At 44.1% G+C, this 25204-nt stretch overlaps 1 protein-coding gene and 1 non-coding gene across 2 annotated transcripts in view; both read right to left on the reverse strand.

Moving 5' to 3' along the window:
• MACROD2 (mono-ADP ribosylhydrolase 2) overlaps nucleotides 1-25204 on the reverse strand; it is an 857094-nt gene that overhangs the window by 453810 nt on the left and 378080 nt on the right. The gene's annotated exons all lie outside the window — the stretch shown is intronic.
• LOC116488368 lies at nucleotides 9638-9826 on the reverse strand. Its single transcript, XR_004253158.1, has one exon. It is a non-coding gene; the product is annotated as a U2 spliceosomal RNA (small nuclear RNA).

Below are 25204 nucleotides of genomic sequence, written 5' to 3' on the forward strand. Positions count from 1 at the left end.
CACTGCATTGTGCCCCTCTAGGGGCTCCATCTTTGGCAATTGCTCAGTGTCCCCTTTTGAATGTAGAACGTGAAAATCTCTGCTTGACCCAAACCGCAGCTCAGAGATGTAGTACTCCAGCGCAGAAACTTCAGTTCCCAGCAAGGAAAACTCCTCTTCTTCCTCCCTGAATTCTTCCAGAGAGAACAAAACAAAACAAAACACACACCATATCTGAGACACATCGGTCTGGAGGATGTTCATATACTGCAGAATTCACAGACTTCTCAATGAGATTCTCCAACAGCTGTACTGCCCCACTTCAGGAAAAAAAAGAAAAAAAAAAAAACATTTCTGGAAGGTATTTACACGGCGCTAAACTTGGATCCCCCGAGCAATGCACTGAAGGTAATCACCGGTACATCTGTTTCTGTCATATTTAAATTCATAGCCTAATTCAATTGCAAATAATTAGCTATTTATCACCATGAAGTTCACATTACAAAATTAGAAGGGGCCAACATGACCCTAACCATTTAACAGAAGATTCAGGTCTTAAAAGGAGGAAAGGGGAGAGAAACAAAATAAACCCTAGCAAACAATCCCCCAGTAAATCAAACACAATCAGTTCTGCTTGCCCATCATACCCCTGCAAAACCCAAATCCCTTTGTTTTTTCAGACTTACAGAATGTATTGCCATACGTATCAGTTAAGTCCATCTTTCATTTTTATAGCCTGAAGAGGAGAATTATTTAGTCAAAATAACGTGAGTACACAGCTCTTGTAATACTTGTGACCTCGGTTTCAAACACCTACTTTGAAACACTACTATAACTCAAGAACTTTTTTTCACTTGCAAGGACATCTTAATTATCCCACCCGTGACATGAATGTTTTTGGAAGATAAAGTCTGTAATTAACTTGTTGCCAAACAATATGTTTACTGTCCCTGAAGGTCAGTTCTCATATAAAGACATAAGGACACTTAACTTCGGAGATGTGTATTGTAACTGCCGTCAAACATTAACTAAGTGGTCATCCATTATCTATAGTAGCAGCAATCCCAAGTACGAACATATTCCAAGAGTTATAAAATGGTTCTGCTAAAATAAACTTCTACCAAGGCTCGTAGAAAATAAGCACGACCACAGATAGAGTGCTTGACCCACTGTAACAGGATTCACTAGAAATTCCACTTAATCTCAGTAGTCAATCCGTAGTGGGAGAATTTGCTCAAGACAGTCAAACGCAATTGTTTCCACACTGCAGAAATCTCTCTTTGCTGATTGCCCTCGTCAGGGAAAATGAAATTTTAAAAGATTTCACCAAAACAGCTGTAAGGACTCCTTGCCTCATTTTGTACTGAATTTACACCAGAAATTCACATACACCAGTTGAACTTGGAAATCTGTGATATGCAAAGGGCAGTGGGAGAGTCTGGGTATATCAAGAGGTTTCACTCGCCCTGCAAAGCCTCGAAAGGCAGCTGCACACTCCGACTCAGTTCAGGTCCGCTGCTTTTTTCTGCTTTCTTTTTCTCCTGGACACTTTGGACACCATCTCCAAATCCATGAAGCATCTTACAGCTATACTTAAAAGATGTGCTTGGTGAGGGTAAGAGGTACCATCCATATTCCTAAAGAGCTTCCTGGCTTAGGCAAAAGAGAAGGCAGCCAAGGTTGATTAAATATCTCCTATGATATATCAATTTATTGTATACATGTGCTAGGAGAGGTACAAAGAGAAAAAAAATGGAAGAAAAAAAAAAAAAAAAAAAAGAAAATTAAAATAAAGGTAAGCCAAGCACTATCTGTGCTGTTGTACCCAGCGTTACTCAGTCTGTGACTCACATCTCCATCGTTATTCTGTATTTCAACAGGAAACCCATCACACTTGGCCCTAACTCTGACTTACACTGTGCTTACAGGCAGAGACAGATGTAGGGAATGGAGGGCAAAGAAAAGCAGCTAATAAAATTCAGGAGGAATAACACAGTCTGTGTCCAATAAGGCACGTTTGTCTCTTCCTCAGCTCACAGCACGCTTTCTTCTGTGTACAGGAATAGGTAACAAGTGAGAACATGCGTTTCCCCCAAAGTGTCGGACAAATGGGAACAACTTCACAACATACCGAAGAAATAATATACAGAAGAATCTGAACGTGGCAAGAGTGAATATACATTCAGATGAGGAAAAAAAAAAGAAAAAGGAAGACGGAAATGACGAACGTTCAACTAAGGGATGGAAAGACTCAACTTTGCAAGGGAAAATAGTAAGAATTTAGGAAGGGAAATCAATGAGAAATTAGGAGTGCCCAAACAAACAAACAAACAAAAAAAACAACACTGAGCAAAAGAACTGGAGGAGGAAGAGGAGTCTGGAGACCTTCCCATACAGGTGTGGCCATTAGCACTGTAGTGAACTAGTGGACAAGAAAGATCTCTTGGCATAGTGCAGCTCATGACAGACAATATTTTGTACTTGTACCACTCACGCAAAATTAGTTGATTCTTGGTCTCCGTTTTTTGAAAAAGTCATGTATGTCAGCACTTTAGATACTGGAATAGCTTGTAAGTGTTGAAACATTTTTCCGTTTTGCTGCTTTTCCGTTGAGAATAGATTAGATTTCAAATTCCCCCACTTTGTTACCAAAAGCATTTCCATCAGCTGGAAACACTTTTCAATCCATCTTGCCAACATTTGACCTATGCTAGTTTCTTTTGGAAGGTGAAACCAGTCTGGATCAGGCATGGATAAGCAATTCTCCACTGAGAGCATGTCAAATAGACACACAGCCTTCTACGAGCCAGAACACGGCAAATGTGTGCTTCTTGAGAACGGGCACTTACTGTTCGTATGGAAGCAAATAACAAGAGCCCATGTCACTCGGCAGTTTCTCTTGTAGATGAGCAGAGGGAACACACATGCTATTCATTTTCTGAAATAATATTGGAGAGTGCTGTTTATATGCTGCCTATAGACCATCTAATTTAAAGAATGTAGCATATTAAAGTAATTGAAAAAGGCATTTGTTTCTGCAGCACAAAACGAAGAGTCTTATTATTAGACAAAATAATTGACGCACTGTTACACTATACACATTTGCCTGAATACTGTGGTATAATAAGCTATTATATGATAAGAGAAGACTTCAGCTAATTTCATCCCAGAAGCGTTCACTCTCAGTCCTTCCCTACTGCCAGTGACCCCCCTGAAGTGCCGACCCAACCAGCTGCACGCTGATTTTTGAGTGAGCTCCCCCATTTCCATGTGAAATGGGAGACAGAGCAGCTTGTGGCACCTGATACCATCCCAGTACTCTCTCCAACAAACTGCAGATGGAAGTATACCTAAGTCCTTCCTCGTGTTCTTCCCATCCTTCCCCTTCGCCATCCATCCACAGTTTTTTTTCTTTTAAAACAGGTCATCACAAGTCCAACTCTGATGCCTCTCTAATTTCCCAAATCATGTGCTGACTGACTTGGGGTTTGCAGGAAGGAAAGCTTCCCACAGGCTGACTGCACCCAGCAGAGATTACAGATGCTTTGTGGCAGCAGGAGGAAGAAAATCGGAGCTGAAGCCATTATCCTTTCCAGTACCACCACACTCCATCCTCTGTGTAAACTCTCTGGCAGCATCGCCCCCTTATCGTCTTCTAGAGTGTCACGTAAAATGAAAAGGTTAAACTTGATGGCTTTTGCAAGGCCTTTGTGTTAGATCCCCACTTAAAAAATAAAATAAAAATTAATAAAAAAAATAAAAAAAGCCCATATGCAGCAAAATGTTTTTAAAATCACAGAAACACAATGGTTCAAGAATCATAGAATCATAGAATACTCCGAGTTGGAAGGGCCCCATAAGGATCATTGAGTCCAGCTCCTGGCACCGCACAGGTCTGCCCAAAAGTTTCGGCCATGTGGCTAAGTGCACAGTCCAATCCCTTCTTAAATTCAGGCAGGCTTGGTGCCGTGACTGCTTCCCTGGGGAGCCTGTTCCAGGGTGCAACCACCCTCTCGGGGAAGAGCCTCTTCCTGATGTCCAGCCGAAACTTCCCCTGCCTCAGCTTGACACCGTTCCCGCGGGTCCCATCACTGGCGATTACAGAGAACAGGTCACCTGCCTCTCCCTGCCCCTCGTGAGGAAGCTGTAGGCCGCGATGAGGTCCCCCCTCAGCCTCCTCTTCTCCAGGCTGAACAGGCCCAGTGCCCTCAGCCGCTCCTCACACGGCTTCCCCTCTGGGCCCTTCACCATCCTGGTCGCCCTCCTCTGGACACTCTCCAGCAGGTTCATGTTCCAGCAGGTTCAGGTTCTGCTTCTCAAACTAACTATCGCAAGCCATTTTTACAAACAGAATTTTCTTCCAGTGTCCAACAACATGCTTCCAGTGCAAATCCATACACTTTGAAATGCCACGCACTTTTACTTTGTTCTTTATACAAAAATACAGGGCTATTAGAACAAACAGGTGAACAGGTAAATGTTCTCAGCTTCAACAGGGTCAAGATTTCCCTCTTTTCTCTCTTTAGCATCTCCCTGTTCAATCCTCTTTCCCTCTTTCACATACCCACATTTCCTTTTCTCGTTCAAACGGAGGATACCTGGACACTCAAGCAGACAGAAGTGCAGACGTACCACTGCAAAACCCTCTAAGAAGCCTGATGTGAGTGAGACTCGCTGGGATCACCGGCTACTACTCCATTTCACTCATGCTAAGAGCCAAAGGTAAAGCTTCATGTGAAAGGGAAGCGTTACCAAATACCCTGCTTGCAGCGCTCGGTGCCAGCAAACATCCCCTGGTGATGGATTGCCTCGCAGGCTCCCTGCGCGTGCAGTCACCCACGGCATGCCCGTGCCTTGTTCCCCCAGGCTGGAGCCTACCGAATGGAGCGACTTTGGGAGTGGTTTGAATGTCCTCACAAAACAGCAGCTTTCGGTCTTTTACAGTTAATCCAGAGGTACAGGGTCAAAATATATGAGCCTTGGGTTTGCATTAACACTGTAAATGATCAAAACAACTCATTAGCTGTGATTCATCCATTTGTGCTGAAACAAGTAAATGTCAGTACTGTCAGGAAAGGGAAAAGTTTATGATTAAGCTCTGGCTATATTCATTCCTCATCATCTCTGCTCAAAGACAGCATTCAAAGGCATTTTTAAGAGATTCAGCACTCGATTTTCCAGCCACCTCACTGAGATAGCACTGCACAGAATTCATACAAAAGAAGTTATGGAGGAACACATAGCCCTTTATATTCAATATTGTCATGTGAAACAGTTTTGCAATTAGCTTCACTTTAAGGCAGAAAAACACTTCAACAGCAAATGACAGAGGATAACGTGAAACAACTGCATTTGTTTAAGCACAGAAAGCAAGTGTACTTAAACAAATGCAGACATCAAGTCAAGTCATCCCCTGCAATTTAGTGGAAAGCTCACGTATAGTTCTCCGTTGTCTTAACTGAATACTTAATTACTGGCAGCCTTAACCTTTTTGCTGCACCAATTTTTGATCTGCACTCGACGAGAAACAGGGAAGCCACCCCATTTGCCAGCATGTACAGAATAACTAAGCAATCCATATAACGATCCCACTGAGAAAACCTCCAAACATGTCCTGTCCATCAGTAAAGACTGCTGAGGGAACCGTAAACCAAGGCGTTTGAGTCTGTTTGACTTACTTTATGTTCATTTTTACTTGGTCAAGTCACAGCAAGGATAAAATCAGAAACCACATAGGGCACAGTACAGAGAGACCATCTTCCTGTCTCATGAGAAAAGGCTCTCAAATTAGGAAAGAGCTCTTGAATTAATGCAATCTGAGTTAATAACAATAATAAGATATTATACCTCTGGGTATTCTGAACGTGAAATTAAGTCACTTCTTTAAAGTATCATGTAACAGCTCTAGAACCAACAGGCACTTTATTTTTTCTGACGTACCAGTAAGTTCTGCATGTAGACCCCTGGTGCCTTACCATGCCATCACTGCAGAACAACAGCAGATACTTATCAGCTTAGTCTTAATTAATTTGCTCCCAAATGGGTACCGAATTTAGAAGGAAAGAAATTGTAATTTTACCCTGGAAGACCACTTCACACAAATGGGACTGAGTGCTACCTGATTCGTATCTGTCCTCTCATCGAGGCTTACTACAAGGGACCTCCAAGTAATTCTAAAAATATCCAGCTGCTATTGCATGTAAAAAGTGCATCCTTCTCTCTGGACAGAATCCTTCTGGGGGAAACAGCGAAGTTGCTCCAGGCTTGTTTTTCTGACATCTCACACGGACATGCCTCAAACACTCCTATCGGTGTTCAATCAAATTTTAATCACCTATGTGGAAACATCCCCAGGTTCAACCAAGTGGCTCTGCCTGCGTTGGGCTGTTTTGGCGCTTTAATCGCATTACTTCATGCAGCAGAACTAAGGTTGACATCAGTACTAAATCTCACAAAACATCAGTTTAACAGTAGTTTGCCCCTTAGGAAATGTATTCCCTTGAGGACAGCTAACGTAGGCTATATTAAAGTCCCCGTTTCAGCCTAAAATCTTCTCAGACAATACTAACTGTTTTCAATGGCAGCATTATGATCGGTCTGAAGCACGGGAGTCTGAGAGGTTTATTTATATGTTAGCTCTTTTGTGTGTGTGTGCGCGTGTGTTTTCATAAAAAAAAAAAAGTCAAAAAAAGATATGAAAATTTGATATTAATTCAACAGTACTGGCTTTGGAACAAAAGCACGATAACATTGTACTGGAGGCAGACAATTAACATTGTGCTGGAGATGTACAATCCTTATCGCTTTCCTTCATCTCTTCAAAATGTTTTACTAAGGAAACAGTCAATGCTGTAATACAAAGACAAGTGTCCAGCAAATAAACGTCTAAAAATAGGTTTCACAATAGTATCCAGTGATTCAGCATGTCAGGAGCTTACACAGACTTTACAAGTACTGAAGCTTATCATGCTGCAATAAATTCCACTAAATCATTTTTTTAGAACCCTAATTGCTGCTTCTAGAGTGGCCAAATTGAGGCACCAAAGCAATGATTCTCTAAAAGGAACCCAGATACCTTCCCTATGTGGTCTAATTGTTAATTGATTAATGACAGTTTCTTCTGGAGTTGAGGGAGCAGAAGTCTCGCTCTTGCAAGACACAGTTTCTACAGAAGCAGGGGCTGGTGCACGGGGCTGGTAGGGATGCACATGCATGGACACTGAAGTCAAACCCTACAAGAGCAACAGGCACAGGCAGCCACCTGCAAAGGCTTGGTTGCTTCCTACAACATCTTGAGAGAGCTGCTAGAAGAGCAGAAAATGAAGCGTGCAATTCTATGGAGAACTCTGCCCAAGTCTCCCCACTGCCTATTCTTTCAATTTGTCCATCTGGAGTGTGCCACCACATCCCTCTCTGACAGAGAGCCTGTCCCCATGCAGCACCTCAACGCTCTGCGTTCCCACCTCCGCATTTTCAGCCGATTTACAAAGAGAAGGCCTGGCTCTCGCTAACCTCTCTCCTTTTCCCCCACAGCCCTGTGAAAAGGATTTCTGCATGCTAAAAGTCAGCACAGAGAACTGCAGGCCTTTCTTTACGGTTCTCCCATGGCTGTCCCTGGAAGGCAGGACGCATTACTGCCCTTTGCTTCACCTAGTCCGCCTGCTTTTTGGGGACAGGACTCAGAAGGGGAGGGAAGAGGTGGTGAATGAAAGCAAACAGATTACACTCGTTTTTGGCTGAAAACAGGAAAGCCTGCAGTCCTACTTGCTACAGACAAGTGGCCCACAAATCCTCCCTTGCTCTGCCCCAGGAGATGCTCTTCCAAAGAGCCAGCGTGTATGTGCTGGCCCAGAGTAATAAAGACACTTCTTGCAGGCTGGCCCGTGTCACAACTCTACATAGCCTGTTGGGCCTTCAGCTGCCCTTCCCTCACCTGGGTGAACATAACTCTCACTAAATTAATTTTCTCGGAGAGAGAAAAGAGAGAATCAATATTTATTCCAGGATAAAAATGCTTTTCGCTAAAAGAACTCAGCAGTCAAGAAAAATGAGGAGCAATCATTTTGTTCCCATGACAAACAAAAGCTTCCTTGCCAGTAGACACTGTATATTGACAATAACCTGTAAGCATAGTAGCACGCATAGTAATAAGATGGCATTGTGCTGCAGCGGATTTCTATCTTGCAGGCACTATTTTTTTCCACTTCAAACAGATTTTTTAAAAATCAAACTATTGTATTTTCCATTAAATAGCAACATTAAAATTGTCACAATTAATAAGCACCTATTTTTTTTCCCCAAATCATCAGCTTTACCTAATGTGTCCTAATTTAAATATTGAAGCCATAAACAATGACAAAGAAATCCCCAACTAATTGAAGACATGCAGAACAGAAAATCTGTGGTGCTCTTTTTTGTCTTTTTTTTTTTTTTTTTAAGGAAACAAGTATTTTTATTTTATTTCATTGCAATTAATTTGGCATCCAATCTACCACCAAAAATGTCATAGCAGATTAACTTTACTGTATAGCCTTTTTATTAACCATGGCAGGTCAAATAATTAAAAACTGAAGGTGTCTTGGTAATGAGACTTAACGGGGGGACGCTAATTTACGATGACATAGGTACCTCCTTTCTGTATTACCTCACATACTTGGTAAGAAATCCTTGAAGGGTCAAATTCTTATGTCACCTAGAAAGGAGTTTGATCGCTCCCTATCTGAACTGTATCCATTTTGCTTCTCATACAACTTCCAATTTCCACCCTGTCACTTCCACTTGTCATTTAGTGGCTTGATTCCGTTTCAAAAGATGTTATAAGCCATGCTTGTCATCACCTGCTGCATTACATAGACCTCAGCGGTAACTAAGTCACAGGCCAAATAAAAACAGCTTTTGTTAGCCACCCGCTGACTTCTACGTGTAGCAACAGTTCCGGACCTGCATTTCATAAACCAGCATAAAATGGCATAGATTGGTACTTAATCAATTAGAAATGTTCAAGTAAGCAAGTACTCTCCATTGCTTCCCACATATCTCAGAATATGGTTTACATACTTGGAGCAGCAGCGTTTCCTCAAAGGCATCGATCTCACCCAGTTCTTTCGAACGGTCCTTAATCAAATACAACATAATCCCACGGGTACCACTGCACCGTGATGCAGTACCTTTCTTCTGGTTTGGTTTTGGGGATTAATTCCAATTTTTATTTTCACTCTTATTTATTTATGTATTCAGAAAAATAGCACTAGTAACAGTGGTCAGTGCAAATCAACGGCAACAGTGCTGCAGTAACTCACCCTTCAATAAGATGAGACTGTGTTTAGGCTCGTTGTACCCTTTAAGTACAAAGGTACTTCACTACTTAGCCCAGTTTTGCAGGTGTAATCTGATGTTACAGTTCTGGACCTTATAAAATGGTAATTAATATGGACTGGGAAGACAACGAGCAACAGCCTAAAATGCAACCGAAAGAGGTTTGTGGGTTTTGTGTTTTTTTGTTTTTTTTTTTTTCAGCTCAGGAAAAGCCCTGAGCTGAAAACAGTTAGAGATTAAGAGAAAACTTTCGAGCAGCATAATCTATGCCTCCTCTGTTCCTGCTCTTCCCTTCACACTCATTTATGTTCATTTGGGGACCTGCTACTTTTTTTTTTCCCTTCTTTTTCACACCATTCTAGAAACACGGCAATAGCCAGCTTCGTGCATGGGAGGATGGCGTAAGCTCCTAGTACATTTCCCAGTCCCCAAACTCATTTAATATAAAACCCTCAAGTTGAGGACATAACAGATATTAAATTGATAAAAACATATGCTACACTTGATCTTTGCCAAAAGGTCAAGAAGCAAACACAAGTCAGCAGACTCGATGGTTCCTTGGTCTGACTCAGTGAGCACAGAGACTGAATCATCACAAGATTTTAACACCACAGTAGCAACAATTATGCAGCTTTATCACTCAGATTTATTTCAAGAAGCTGAAGACAGACTACAGACCCCAAATAACTCACTCCAAGATTTCAGTGAGCTCATGATTTTGCACACACTGTAACTGTAGGGCAGTGAACACCATGCTGTGCATTTATTTTTTTATTTTTAACTGCTGTGGTTAAAACCTCTAGCACAGCAACTTGGGGAAGCTAACAATGCCATGTCAAGACCCCCCAGATATTCCCGTCTTGAGCTGATTATTTCCTATATGGCAACTAAAATAAGAAAGACAAATGATAACCTTCCCTTCAGCCTTCTGCTAAGCCCCCACCCCAAGTATTTAAGCAACTTCATGGTTTAGGAATCATTATGGGGTTATTTTAGAGCTTTTTCCCCACGGATTAGACAACAAGTCTTACGAATTTCATACATAAATAGAAGAACTGGGGTTGGGGGAAGAAGGGACAGAAAGTGTATCAATTCTAAAAGTTGAGAGTTTTTAATAAATCACACCCTAACGACAGAACTACGTTCTGAGGTGTATTTTCACAGAAGTTGCTGGATTCATTACAGTATCTCACACGCTTTTTCAAAAAGTACATCTCAGCCTTGCCGCAGCATGATTTCACTCACTTTGTATCAAACTCTACAATAAATTAAGACGGAAAATGCCCCCCCAGTGAACACTGAGATAACACTTCCAAAGCTGCTGTGTGCTTGCTTTATGAAACTGCATTTCAAAAAGCATCCCTGTGCATGGAGACCAGAAACGTCTTCTGAAGTTGGTGAGTAATAACGGAAGATGTTTGAGCAACCCGCAACAAGGCAACAATTTCTCAAAAACGATTTCCATTTTCAAGAACACTTTGTAAACAAGCTTGTAAAACTTTGTATTTTTGTAATGAGTTTGCATTCTCAATCATGAATTATAACCACTAATTGCTTATAAGAACAGAACAGTAGGTCAGGAGTGAAAAACAAGGTACTGTCACAGCAGACATACCTAGCTCATACACTCACGTTGGCATTGCAGCCAAGAAGGTAATTGCTTTACTTTCAATATAGAGTATTTAGCAAATCAGTATCAGCAAATCTACTGGATTTTAATGAGTTAAAATATCATAATAGCATACCTTTGTTCTTTAGGTTAATCACTTTTCCCTAAGGCTCCAAACAACGTTTAAGCTTGTGCTTAATTTGCTATTGAAGCCAACAGAAGTTGCAGTGAATACTGGAAGCTAAACGTGTGCTTAATGAGATTTACTGAATCACAATGCGTAAAAGCAGTGTGAGCAGAATCAAAGCCCCAAGGCATTAGCACGTCCACCCCACGCTCCCCTAAAACCACAGGGCCTCCAAAACAAGAAGGAAAAATGTATTATTACGACATGTCTACCCTACAGCTGAAATATTCACATAGCAAATCAGCAGCATAGATGCTTGCATTTTCCCTAAAATACCAACAGAAAGCCTTTGTGGCTCTCTATTTGGTATCGTTAGTTAAGCGATGCCCTTTGACATGAGATAAGTGTTGATTTGTCTCATGTTTCCCCAAAAAGAAAAAGTAGTGCAATTAAACTTTCCATCGGTGGGCAGGAGGGAACGGAGGGGCGACTTATCGTGCATACTTCGTTATCTGTGCCTCTGTGAAAGAGAAGGAATGTAATCCAGTATTAGGGCCTTGCTTCATCCATCACTCAGGCAACTGCGTAATCCTCTCAAATCTGCATACGAATGTACGCCTTCCACCAGAAGACACTCTTTCTCAGATTAAATTAAATTACCTGCACACCTTCAAAGCCCCTCTCACTACCAAAGACTACCAGTTCTGCCTAGTGCACGATCGCTGAATGCAGCGTATATCATGTAAAACCGCTCTTTACTATTTTGTTTGATATTTAACTGGCTTAAGTGAACATTTAATTGAATTACAACTAATGTTCTCCTTGACAGTATTTTATATATATATAAAGGATTTGAGTCCAAGAGAAAATTCTTCAGATTCCTCGCTTAATATAAATGTTCAAACCTGACTTAGCAATATTTTAATTCTTTCTCTTCTGGCTTGCATGGAGGATCTGGTTCTGACATTAACTGTCAGAGAAACTTTTTTTTTCTGTCCAGAAAAAATAACAGCGCATTGGAGATATTTTTAGCAATCTCTCTTAATAACCTACTACCACCAATCCTTTCTCAGAGAGCCTGTGAGAATCAGCATGTCTGTTAAAGACAAAACCTTGCAAATTAAAATTCTGAACAAACCAGTTGTTACTTCAATTTGGCAGTCATCGGTGTGCAAGGAGTTAACCTTTCCCACTCTTTTGAAAGGTAAAAAAAAAAAAAAAAAAAAAAGAAAAGAAAAAAGGTAGAACAGCTGTCACTCAGGTGATGGATGCAAGCTGCCAGCCTTTTAAACAGCAGGTACAGCATTTGAGCTCTGAATTAATTAGCATTCAGAAAGCCTAAACACTGCTTGATAACTCCACGAGATAATTTTTGTCCCTTCCTGCAAATTAATACTGCTATTAAGATGAGCAAGGACACAATGCAGATCGTAATTGTACTCATTAAACAAAGTTTCACAAATAACAAATCAGAGGTTCTAGCCAAGAATGCATCAAGTCAATAAAGCATTGCTGCAAAGAACATACAGGAATTCATCCTCACTTTTTCACTGTGTTCAGAGAGACACACGCTACATGAATTCCCCTGTAAATGCATGGAATGCTTTCTGCAGATGAGCACAGGCTTTTCAGAAGTTCAAGTTTCTAAATGTTTAAATAGTGGCTTTGTCTCAAAAGCATTCAGGCTGCTTCCATACAAGAGCCCCTTTTAACGCAACGCACGCAGGCTGAAGCTACACGTTAGCAATGCCCCTGTGATTCTCCTTACAGCGTCTCAAGAAACCAGGCCTCCCTTCACCAAACGCTGTTTCAGCTCTGCATCGAAGTCTAAACACCCTGGCCTGAAAAGCCGTCCTCCCGTACGTATCATTGGATTTAAACGATGAGCATATTTTAAAAAGCACAAAAATGATTGATGTCGGGATTTAATGATGTTTAATAAGTGGCCATCTGTCAACAGTCAAGGGCTAAAAAAGAAGCACATTATTATTCCCCCAAAGATTAGAAATATTGATGCTAATTAAAAGGCACATTATCATTATCTCGAAGCGATGTCTAAACACTAATCAGACTTCAAGTCCAGCAAAGGGGGAGGGCGAGCCCTACGGAGAGGAGTGCTCCCCAAATGGGTCATTTGAGTTGATAATCTCTCAGCTGGTGTCGTGAGAGCGCGCAGACTGAACTTGGCAAGTACCAGGTACCTCCTGACTGGGTGGGCAAGCCATTAAACCCTGACCTGGCGCATGAAAAGATTATTGTTTTTTTGACTCCTGTCTGGAGGAGAAATCTTTGATGCGCTTTTAAAAGGACTGCACCAGAAGAGAAATATGCTAAGTGTGGCATTTGCCTATTTATTTTTTCCAATTTTCCATACACGGTATTTCAAAACAAAATAAAACTCGGCATCGTGGTACCCAAATATGTGATTAATTGCTCCATAGTAAACTGCTAAGTACCGGGTATTTTTAGCTGAGAAACGGATTGATGTCGCACGCGTGTGAGGGACTTGCATGGAAAAGTGTGACTGAACCCCCTGGAAAGTAACAAAACCACGGGCACGGTGTCTGTGAAGCACTGGTGACGTTTTTCGAGAATCCCCCTCTGAGGTCCAGGGCTGCTTCAGCCCCTCCTGCCCGTGCTGTGGAGGAAGAAGGTACGTAGAGGTAGGTGGTTCAGGCTGCTGCTAACGTTTGCCTGGAGCTCTGCCTTCGACATTAATAGTCAGTTTATTACCTTTTAAACTGTGGTATTTATTGACATTTTCATAATTCGTCTTGATCAGAATCTCTTTTAAGCAAACAGACCTCCACTAACCTCAAAATCCAAGCTTCATGTTTGAACAGAGGCAGCCAGCAGCACACAGCACGCTTTTTGTCTTACTATGCAAAACGCCGACAGGCTCCAGGCATTTATTGCTTGCAGAGAAGCAAAGTTATAGGACACTGGCAAACGTTTCCTTGCCCCTGGGATATGAGAGATGTGTAAGGAAGATATGCCTGATCCCACCTCCCACGTTGTGGAAACCATATGTACGGTCCCAGATACAGCAATGCTGGCTCTGTGAGCCTTGAACTTCAGCAGAGCAACTTTAGGAGGGTGCTTGAACGGTTTGGTGATGCCAGAGGGAAGGGGCAGCGTGCAATACTCTGCGGGTGGAGACGGGCAAAGCACAGATAAACACCAAGTAAAATCTTCACGGGGAACAGCTGGGAAACACAGGGATGGGAGAATCACGTCCAAAGTATGGAAAAGTGGCGAACTGAACGCGTCACAGCTGCTGCAGCCACGCAGAGCTGCCTGGGCACCCGGGGCCTGGGGCAGGAGTGCCCACACGTAGTTAAGACCAGCCATTTTCTCCCACTGTATTTTTAACAGCAAAATTTTTCACCTGTAACTGCCATTATTAAATCATCTCCACAGCGCAAAGCCACCTCTGGTCTTCCTCCTCAGGTCAAGGAACCCATTCATCACCGTCAAGTGAAGCATACTTCTATTTTTACTTGTCATTTTCAAGCCATCACTTCACACAGGTGCGACCTCTGGTCCTGATTTTCCTCCCAACAGTCCCTTGCCATGCTCTCAGCGTCCTCCATTCCCTCCTCCCTAAGAAATATTTAAAAACTTAAGAAAGATGTCCCTGGTTTTGATTACCCTATTCCAATCTAACTCCTTGATCTTCAGCATAAACACTTCAATCATTCTGGCATTTTCATTGACTCAAATTAAATGCAGAGCCAGTAATTATTTCACAGTCCCCTTGCCCTTTCATACGCAGGTCTTCTGCCTTACACAATGACAAAGTATTACCTCCCAGATCCTTAAACGGCTCGGATACTTCAGATAGGCTGTGGATATGAATCTGACATGAGGGGACTCTTAAGTAAACCTTGTGAGGCTTACCTAGTGCTAATTATTAGCAATTACAGGGCTTTTCTAGCGTTGAGCTCCAATGCTCAAACACGATGCGAGCCATATAACCACACAATTGTTGCACTGATTAACAGGTTCCTCAGGGTGATTACGAGCACTAGGTACAAGATCCCCTGTATTTCGCAGCCTACTAAATGTAAATTCCGTGGAACGGATGCCAAAAGGGAAATTCACAGTACTATGGAAGTAAATTCTAGACAGGAGGTTTAGACAGACAAAGAGAAATTAAAAAATACCATCCGCATCCAGTTACACTTCTGTTATTTACTTCCATGTTCTCTACATTTGCTTCAAACTATCACCAAATTCTTGATTCTTTGTGCTTCACAGATTTGCCTTCTGACTCTGTGCAACTGTTGTACATTGTATAGCTGTCAGAGCAGAAGTGGAATGCATTAAAAGCCGGGTAATTGTGAGCTGGGGCATATGGCACTAAGGAGAATGTAGGAGGTAGTGGGAAGAAGGGGGTTTTGTTTTGATTTTTTCAAGAGTCCGGATATGACTAAAGCTTTTTCCGGTGGGCAAAGAAAATATCCCTTGTTTCTCTGTTTCTCCACAATTTGAAAAGTTGTTTGCTTTTTATTTTTTTATTTTTTTATTTTTTTGGAAGGGGGGAAGAAGAGAAGGAAGTTGAGCATTAATCCAAATTTGCATGAATAATAACAAACCTTCCTTCTAGTTTCCCTTCGTCTCTCCCAAGAACATACGTTCTTACACGGCACACACTACAGCGAGCTTTTTGCAAAAAAGCACAGAAACGGGCTAGCTGCTGTGAAACACGTCAGACTTCATAGCTCGCATGCATTGGAATGACCAGCACAGTTCGCTCTTCTCAAAGGTATTGCTTCAAGCTGATTGCTGACTCAAGACAAGAACACAGCTCTGGTCTCAGTGAGTTTCGGAGTATTTTCTCTGCAGCTGCAGGGTATAGAGGGTTTTCTGTTTGTTTTGCTTTTTTTCTCCTTTTTCATATGAAACCTCAGATTCTGAAGTACAGTTTGGCAGCACCGGGCTGAATTCGCTGCCAGCTTCCTAGGGCACAGAATCTCCGATAACACAAAGCCCCGACTATCTCCTTGCCCGATAAATAATCAGAATTTTGCACCACAATCTTCCTTCAAATATGACTTTTTGTTTTCCTCTCTGGGTTGCAGCTCATCTTTTCTCCCAGCGAGGGGTTCATCCGTAACAAGGCTGCCTGTGAGACGGTCGGTTCCAGCGCATCCCTTCGCAGCCCCCCCGCGCACGGTGCGGCTCACAGAGCGTGCGGGCTGCGAAAAGGAGCGCGGAGACAGAGCCTCTCTTCTCTAATGGGCTCAGAAAGGCTGCGCTTTCACAGGGCATCCTGCTCGTCAAACGAGCGGATGGGAGAGACGGGAGGCGTGCTGCCGGGGAAGTCCAGGCTTACGTATCGCATTTTGGGTGCAGAAGCAGCACGCAGCGTTCCCGGTGTTTGTATGCTTGAACACCCCTTCTGTCGGGTTGAGTTATCGGTCACGTGTTTATCGCTGTCACGCTGGAAAGCTGACCCAGGCGATGTTTGCTTCGGACTCAGCAATTTTAAACAGCTTTTCCCTCAGCTTTAAAGGCTCGCACTGCATAACTCGCTCTCTGTTTTTCATTTTCTTCTCCGTCCCTGCCTCAATATTACACTTGTTCGCTTTGCCCGACACAGCGGAAAAAAGCCCACGAGGCAGTAAAAAGCAGGCAAGCGTTCGCCAGGTGTGAAGTGTCAGAGGCTTCCCTTGGTTTTGCCAAAGAAATAAAGGGAATAAATAATCTCGGTGACAGCTATTCTCTGCCACTTGTTTTCAGAAGAAGGCAAGAGCTCCCTGCCTCCCCAAGCGCAGCTCTGGAGGAGGGAGGAGAACAGACCCCAGAGCACTCCCCTGCTCCCTGAAGCACCCGCCCTGAGCTGCCTTGCCTGCTGCCACTACATTGCGACCGTTTCCTTCTGTTTTCCAAGGGAAGAGGCTTCATTTCCATCTCATCCACAAGAACGTGCGTTTGGATTTGCTATGGGGCCACTTGACACCTAGGGGCGCCGTTTCCTCCAGCGATCTGGGATTTAAACGGGTTCCCACACTGCCCTCTGGGCTGCTCCGAAATCTTCCGTAAAGCCCAGAGCTTCATTCACTTCAGGCCAGGACGGCAAGCGCTGTGCAGGCTGCTCTCGGTGGGAGCCCAGCTGCTGGTAACAGGCAGAGTGCAAGGGCCGCGTAGTCAGAAGTTGCAGGGATCCAGGCTCAGCCTCTCAGACGTTCAAGAAAAAGGGTGTGCGTGTGTCTGTATACATACGCAGGCTCTGTCCTGTGGGGAGGTGAGACCGTGAAACTGAGGGCGCTTGGAGGAGGAGTTCCTTACCTAGCCTGTGCCTGGGTGGGTGCGGGTGCAGCAGGACACAACCACGCACGGCAGCAATGTCTTAGCTCACACACTGCAGCACTTCAAATCCCCACAGATGCGGGGGGAAACAGTTACAAGAGATGAGGAAAAGGCGGAGGTGCTCAATGCCTTCTTTGCCTCAGTCTTTAGCGGCAATACTGGTTGTTCTCTGGATACCCAGTACCCTGAGCTGGTGGAAGGGGATGGGGAGCAGGATGTGGCCCTCACTATCCACGAAGAACTGGTTGGTGACCTGGTACGGCACTTGGATGTGCACAAGTCGATGGGGCCGGATGGGATCCACCCAAGGGTACTGAGGGAACTGGCAGAGGAGCTGGCCAAGCCACTATCCATCATTTATCAGCAGTCCTGGCTATCGGGGGAGGTCCCAATCGACTGGCGGCTAGCAAACGTGACACCCATCTACAAGAAGGGCCGGAGGGCAGACCCGGGAAACTACAGGCCTGTCAGTTTGACCTCAGTGCCAGGGAAGCTCATGGAGCAGATCCTCCTGAGAGTCATCACGCAGCACTTGCAGGGCAAGCAGGCGATCAGGCCCAGTCAGCATGGGTTTATGAAAGGCAGGTCCTGCTTGACGAACCTGATCTCCTTCTATGGCAGAGTGACGCGCTGGGTGGATGAGGGAAAGGCTGTGGATGTGGTCTACCTTGACTTCAGCAAGGCTTTTGACACCGTCTCCCACAGCATTCTCCTCAAGAAACTGGCTGCTCTTGGCTTGGACTGGCGCACGCTTCGTTGGGTTAGAAACTGGCTGGATAGCCGGGCCCAAAGAGTCGTGGTGAATGGAGCCAAGTCCAGTTGGAGGCCAGTCACTAGTGGCGTCCCCCAGGGCTCGGTGCTGGGGCCGGTCCTCTTTAATATCTTCATCGATGATCTGGACGAGGGCATCGAGTGCACCCTCAGTAAGTTCGCAGATGACACCAAGTTAGGTGCGTGTGTCGATCTGCTTGAGGGTAGGAAAGCTCTGCAGGAGGATCTGGATAGGCTGCACCGATGGGCTGAGGTCAACTGCATGAAGTTCAACAAGGCCAAGTGCCGGGTCCTGCACCTGGGGCGCAATAACCCCAAGCAGAGCTACAGGCTGGGAGAGGAGTGGTTGGAGAGCTGCCAGGCAGAGAAGGACCTGGGAGTGATGGTGGATAGTCGGCTGAATATGAGCCAGCAGTGTGCTCAGGTGGCCAAGAAGGCCAACGGCATCCTGGCTTGTATCAGGAACAGTGTGACCAGCAGGGCTAGGGAGGTGATCGTCCCCCTGTACTCGGCTCTGGTGAGGCCGCACCTCGAGTACTGTGTTCAGTTTTGGGCCCCTCGCTACAAGAAGGACATGGAGGTGCTTGAGCGGGTGCAGAGAAGGGCGACGAAGCTGGTGAGGGGCCTGGAGAACAAGTCCTACGAGGAGCGGCTGAGGGAGCTGGGCTTGTTCAGCCTGGAGAAGAGGAGGCTCAGGGGCGACCTTATCGCTCTTTTTAGGTACCTCAAGGGAGGCTGTAGCGAGGTGGGGGTTGGCCTGTTCTCCCACGTGCCTGGTGACAGGACGAGGGGGAATGGGCTTAAGTTGAGCCAGGGGAGTTTTAGGTTAGATGTTAGGAAGAACTTCTTCACTGAAAGGGTTGTGAGGCATTGGAACAGGCTGCCCAGGGAAGTGGTGGAGTCACCATCCCTGGAAGTCTTCAAAAGACGTTTAGATGTAGAGCTTAGGGATATGGTTTAGTGGGGACTGCTAGCGCTAGGTCAGAGGTTGGACTCGATGATCTTGAGGTCTCTTCCAACCTAGAAATTCTGTGATTCTGTGATCTCAACAAATAAAAGTAGTTTGAAAATATTTAATTTTTATAACTTTTTAAGTAACTGTTATTTATGTTCTGTTCTCTGTAACTATTTAATACTGCCATCAGTTGGGACACCTGACGTACACCCTAACGTTCACCTAGGCCTTCCTGCTGTAATGCTGGTATTGCACGACCTCCGCGGGACATCTACATTTAGGTAAGTAGCGTCATGGGCAATTCAAAAAGTAAAAAATAAAAATCATACCCAGAGTTTCATATATACAAAAATCCTAAATGAACAGGTGGCATTCATTAGCAACGTGAATTAATGGGCACAGATTTCTCATGATGGACTCTACAAACCCTCAAATAACTGCAAGACAAATACTTTGCTTTTGTGAAATAAGAAATGAGAAACAAGAAATGAGAAAATTTTGTGTATTTCCCTTTTATGATGAAACATTAGAGCCCCATTTTTTATGAATATATCAATGCTTGTACAATAGGAAGAAGTACGTATTTATTTTGTGCTCCCTTTCATATGTTCATAGCAATATACATTTAGATTTATTGTATAATTGCTAACTCAATTTAAGATCCATTCATCTGGGGAAAGCATGCTGAGGAACACCCAGATTCCTGAATGGATGTTTCTTGTTTGGGTCAAAGGAAATAGGCCACAGGCACTGTACACACCTTGTAATTTGGTGAGATCCTGAGGACTTAAAAAAAGGAAAGAAACAAAGGGGGGAAAAAAAAGGCACCTGTAGAGATTTTTCCCAGAATGGCTGGTCAATCAGCCCACTGTCAGCTAAACAACTTGGGGAAAAAAATAAAATAAAAAGAAAGTTCACTGGCATTGTTTACTAGCTGTTGAAAAAGAACACAAAATGAGCAACACAGCACTACTTCTGCTCTTGCCCATGAGAAGCCAGCACATGCTATTATTTCAGGGACACGTTTACCTCTCCAAACTGTAACCTTGGTTCACCAAATAAATCAGGTCTATGTGCTTAGATCCCAGTAAATTCAGCTGAATTTAGACACGTGTTCAACCTCTTTTTTTTTTTTTTTTTTTTTTTTTAAAGAGTCGAATATGAAAGCAAAACCACCTCAAAGACACCTCACAAATGAACCTGATCTCCTGGAGAAAGAGAATAGCACAATAAACAGAAAAATTGCTCAAATTCCACATAATGGTCAAAGACTTCAGCTTTTCAAGGCCTCTGGTGATCTAAACAAGTCCTCCAGGACTACGTGGTATGTAAATAAATTAACATTTTGTCTAAACGTCAATCAACGAGATCTTTCAATTCAAACCCAGGGCAGTTGCATCGGCAGCTGGTAAAGCAGCAACACTCCTGACTTGCGCTGGGGACAAGGACCAGACCAGGCAGAAACACCCTTCAACTCCCAAAATATCTCCTGAAAAGCATACACTTGACTTTTTTTTTTTTTTTTTTTAATTTTATTCAAATAAAAGAGTGCTACATTACAATGATTGGGCATAACCCCCCTAATCCTTTCCTCCATCCCTTTCTACTTCAAAACATCGGAGGTTAAAATCCCAAACCATCGACTCTGGACAGGAATCGATGCAATTTTCTTGCATTTCTCTGTATGGCCAGTCATCATTGTCATATTTTACTTTACATCTTGTTTTACTGGGCAGCAACACTGCGCAAACTCCGCAAGAAAAACACAGAAGGAAAAAAAGCAGCATAAAACCTCGATCACCAGATCCCCCTGAGCCCACGAAGGATTCTGTTGGATCGCCCTCTTCCAGCCGTGAGGTTTGCAGAAGGTTGCATCTTGCCACTCTGGCAGTGCAGCGTGAGCCTCAAAGCCAGCCAGATAAAACCACACAATTTCTTCAGCTCAGCACCACTTGTCAGAGTTAATCTGTGTGTGCCCTTCTCTGAAAAAGGCTCTAGTGAAAATTTCACTATAGATATACTGGCCGAAACATGCTGTGATGGCACACTTTGGAGGGAGGTGGGAAAGGGCATTGGGGCAAAACCAGTAAGAAATAAAAACCTCTCACAAAACCAAATGAATATCCTGTCTCTTTTCTTTAATTGTGGATCAAAATCCTATGTAGCTTTCTTTAATGAGGTTCATTTCTTTCAGTATGAAGCAAACATTCCTGAAACAGCTTGAATTTGCTAAGTATATGAGGAACAGCAAAGAACATCCACGAAAGCATTCTCTCTTTTTGCCCTGTAAAAATATAGGATCAAATTGCAGGTGATAAACAGCGAAAAATAACAATCTAGCCTACTTCACTGCAAGTGAACAAGTTGTGCACATAATCCCCTTCCTAGCACACTGTACATGCATTTTAAACTGTGTCACACATGACAGTTCTTCTAATACCTTTAATTAAAACACTACCAGAAGTTATAATGAAAAAGGATTACTTTTTGAAATACCCTAAAGCCTCGAGCTCTTGTTATTTTACATTCTGGTAAAAAGGAAATGAACAATGAAGCCACATTTTGGGTTTAAGATAATCGTAAGATTTTAAGTTGAAGGGCAGGAAAAGGGCTTCATTTTTAAATTTGCTTTTAACAGATACAAGTCTTATGTTCTGTTAACATTACAAGGAGTCTCATTTAAAATTGCACCCGTTTAAACTCTCCCAACATTTGTTCACAAGCTGCATCTTCTCTCTGCCCCGATATAAATGACAAATATGGGCTCCTGCTGACTGAAAGGAAGCCAGTTAATAATTGGCTTTATTGTCATTACTGGCTGTCTCGTAACACCCTCTGGATTTTGCTCTGAATGCAAAGTTCTTTGTGTCAGCCCAGTTTTCACAGTGCTTAGCACACTGCCACGTGACCCCTTAAAAAAAAAAAGAAGGAAAAGAAAAAGAAAAAGAGGAAAAAAAAAGGTATTTGCTGTTTGCAAACACTCCCACTCCCCTCTGACAAAGCCATTCTATCTCCTCCATTTTACAGCTGGGACACGGGGACACAGCGAGACAAAGGCCAACAGCCTCCAAGATCCTTGCACACATGCGAAAAGCCGGCAGGTCCTCCCGCTACGGGTGTTCAGCACTTGGATGGGGCTCAGAGCATCGCTCCCCAAATTCCGGGGCAGCTGTAAGAACTGTGAGTTACCCAGGCCTCTGTCCATGTTAAAACCAGGAACTGCAGCAAGGGCAGGGCTGTCTGCGTGGGGTGACCTCTGGGGGCGATGGCAATGGTGCTGTGCAACGAGACAAGGAACGGGCTCATCTCTTCTCCTGCAGAGGACTCCCACCTCACCCACATTGCAATTCCAGCAACAAAACTAGCAGATAGCTCCTGCCCAAGCCCTGTCCCTAGAGCTGTATCGCCTCCTGCAACCAGAATCTTTTGGGCTCTACAGTCATGTCATAGAAGACTGAATGATGATGTTCATATACGAAGAAAAAGACTTGAGTGCAAATGGTTTTAACTCTCTGTCCTTTTAATGCATAGCTTCTGCGTGCCATTTCTGGGTTTGTGAGGTTGGGAAAGGAGTTCGAAATTTTTTTTTTTGTTGTTTGTTTAAATATAAACTAGTTGCCTGGATTATTATTTTTAATGTAACCTGGAAAGCCAAACTGAAATCCCATCATGGAGCAGCATGTTGGTGCCGATAAGCGTATCAACCATTCCAGATCCATTTATCAAAAATCTGGTACCTAAGCTGCTGAAGAGAATGACAGAGGTAGCAGATTATCTTCTATGACAACGGGATGATACCATGTATCTTCTGCTACTGTATTTCATAAAGTATTTGCTAACAGCACAGAAAAATCCCAAGTTCAATTCCAGGCTCTTGATGAGGGTGCTGCACTTATTACAGATCCTTTTGATCCGGCTCCATTTCTCTTGCAGCACACAGCTCTCAACTTTTAACACCTCTGCTGAGCATGAGACAATAGTGGTTTCCAGTGCCTTGTAACTTTGAAGAACTTAAGTAGGTGGTTTACAAGAAAAATCAAAAAGCATAACCCCTTCGGAATTCTCAAATCCTTGCTCAAAGCACTGGAGCTCTGCCTTTTTTTTTTTTTTTTTTTCTTTTCCCCCTTAGGAGCTCTACTTCCTAATAAAACAAAATTTTGGGAGGGTTTTTGGAGGAGAGACAAAACAGCATTCTTCTTTATTCTTAGTCTCATAAATGGTTCAGCTGTTTTTAAATGAACTTTTTAGGGGGAAAAAAGCCATGCCAATGCATACAAAGGATATAGAAATGCTACCTGCTCCACCCTCAATCATTTGTATTACTGAAGTTCTTGGAGACCCAAATTAACATGCTGCTCCCCATCAGGAACTGGGAAACATCAAAGTCCTTGTTGTGAAAGAATTTATGAATGTAAGCCTTAAAATCATATTCCAATAATACTGCCATGCAACTCCAATGAGAGCTTGAGTATGACTGTGCTGTCCAGAGAACTATGGCCCACTTACAGAAACAAAACCTGATTTAATAAATTGCGATAAATTTGGGATCTAACCATAATATGATGTAAGAATATAAATTGATTGTCACTGCCAACATGTTTTGCCCGACTGCTCTGCCAGGTCACATCGACCTGGGAAAGGAAGCACACACACGCGTGCAAGTCTGACTGCTGTATTTGCACCTCTTCAAGAAAAAAATACCTATGCAGGATTGATGGCTACGGACAGTATTTCTAATGGCCTTTTTAATTGGCACTATGATGATTAATTGGTGCCTTCACAAAACTCCAGGAGCTCTCATTACCAAACAGCATGATGTCCCGGCACACTGTGTGGGTGACCGTTATTACTAAATAGTCACCAGATCACGAGTTGCAGATAAGATAAATTTCGTACAAGTCTACGAACCCCAGAAACTGAAGCCCACTACTGAGCCAACGAGAAAATTCTGTTCCTTCCTTAATCTATTATTCCAGCAGTGCCCATATGCTCAAAGAGAACAGAAAAGGCCTTGTGAAAGATATTAAAAATAGGCTAGGTATGCAAGAAGGACTAAATGCTCCATGCGGTATTTCCTGCCATTGCCAGAAGCTTTCATTTGCTCACGGCTGTAGGCAGGATACCGCAGTTATCCCCACTGACAGGAGCAGGAGCGAACCAGGCCAAGCCTGATTACCTCACGTCAACCATTGCTGGGGAAAGCACAGGCACCCGCAGTAACTGGGGGGAAATATCCTTCCTGCACCCAGCCGCTGCTGCTGTTGGCTGAGGCACACACCTCAATGTGCTGCTTCTGTGGGGAAAGCTGTCCCAGTGCCTGACGGCTCTTCCTGAGAGGAAATGTCTCCTCATTTCCAATCTGAGCCTCCCCTGGCGCAACTTGAGGCCTTTCCCTCTAGTCCTATCACTAGCTGCCTGTGAGAAGAGCCTAACTCCCAGCTCCCCACATCTCCCTTATTAAATTAGGTATAAGGGTTAGATAGAATTAGATATAAGGAAGACATTCTTCACTCAGAGGGTGGTGAGGCACCAGCTGAGGCACCAGCACAGGCTGCCCAGAGCAGCTGTGGATGCTCCATCCCCTAGGTGTTCAGGGACAGGCTGGATGGGGCTTTGGGCAGCCTGGCGTTGAAGAACGTGTCCCTGCCCATGGCTGGGGGGTGCAATTAGGTGGCTTTAAAGCCCCTTCCACCCTAAACCATTCCGTGATCCTTTCACACAGGTGAAATTACTCTGGGGGCGAGGAGCAGCGTGGCTGGCCCCACCACCGCCTCTCCCCTTCACTGCCACAAGCCCACGGGGAAGCGGCGTGTGGGGGCCGAGCAGGAAACAACACGAAGGACGAGAGAGGCTGAACAGCGGGGGCAGCTCACCCTCGCCCTGCCCCCAGGACTACCACAGCCCCGCGCCCTGTCAGGGCTGAGGGAGGAGGGCGGGCAGCGCCCCTCAGCGCGGCCGACCCCGGCTGAGGAGAGGGGGGGGTCCCCGCGGTGTGCCGGGGCCGCGGGGCGCCTCCTGCAGCCGCTGTTGCTGCCCGGTAGCGCAGGGGGTGGCCGACAGCCTGCTAATCGGCTGCAAAATGGGTGGAAAAGGGCCTGGCTCCGAGCGTTTTGGTGGTGGTGCCACCACAGGA

This window comes from Aythya fuligula, chromosome 3, assembly GCF_009819795.1.
Source record: "Aythya fuligula isolate bAytFul2 chromosome 3, bAytFul2.pri, whole genome shotgun sequence".
Classification (NCBI taxonomy): Eukaryota; Metazoa; Chordata; class Aves; order Anseriformes; family Anatidae; genus Aythya; species Aythya fuligula.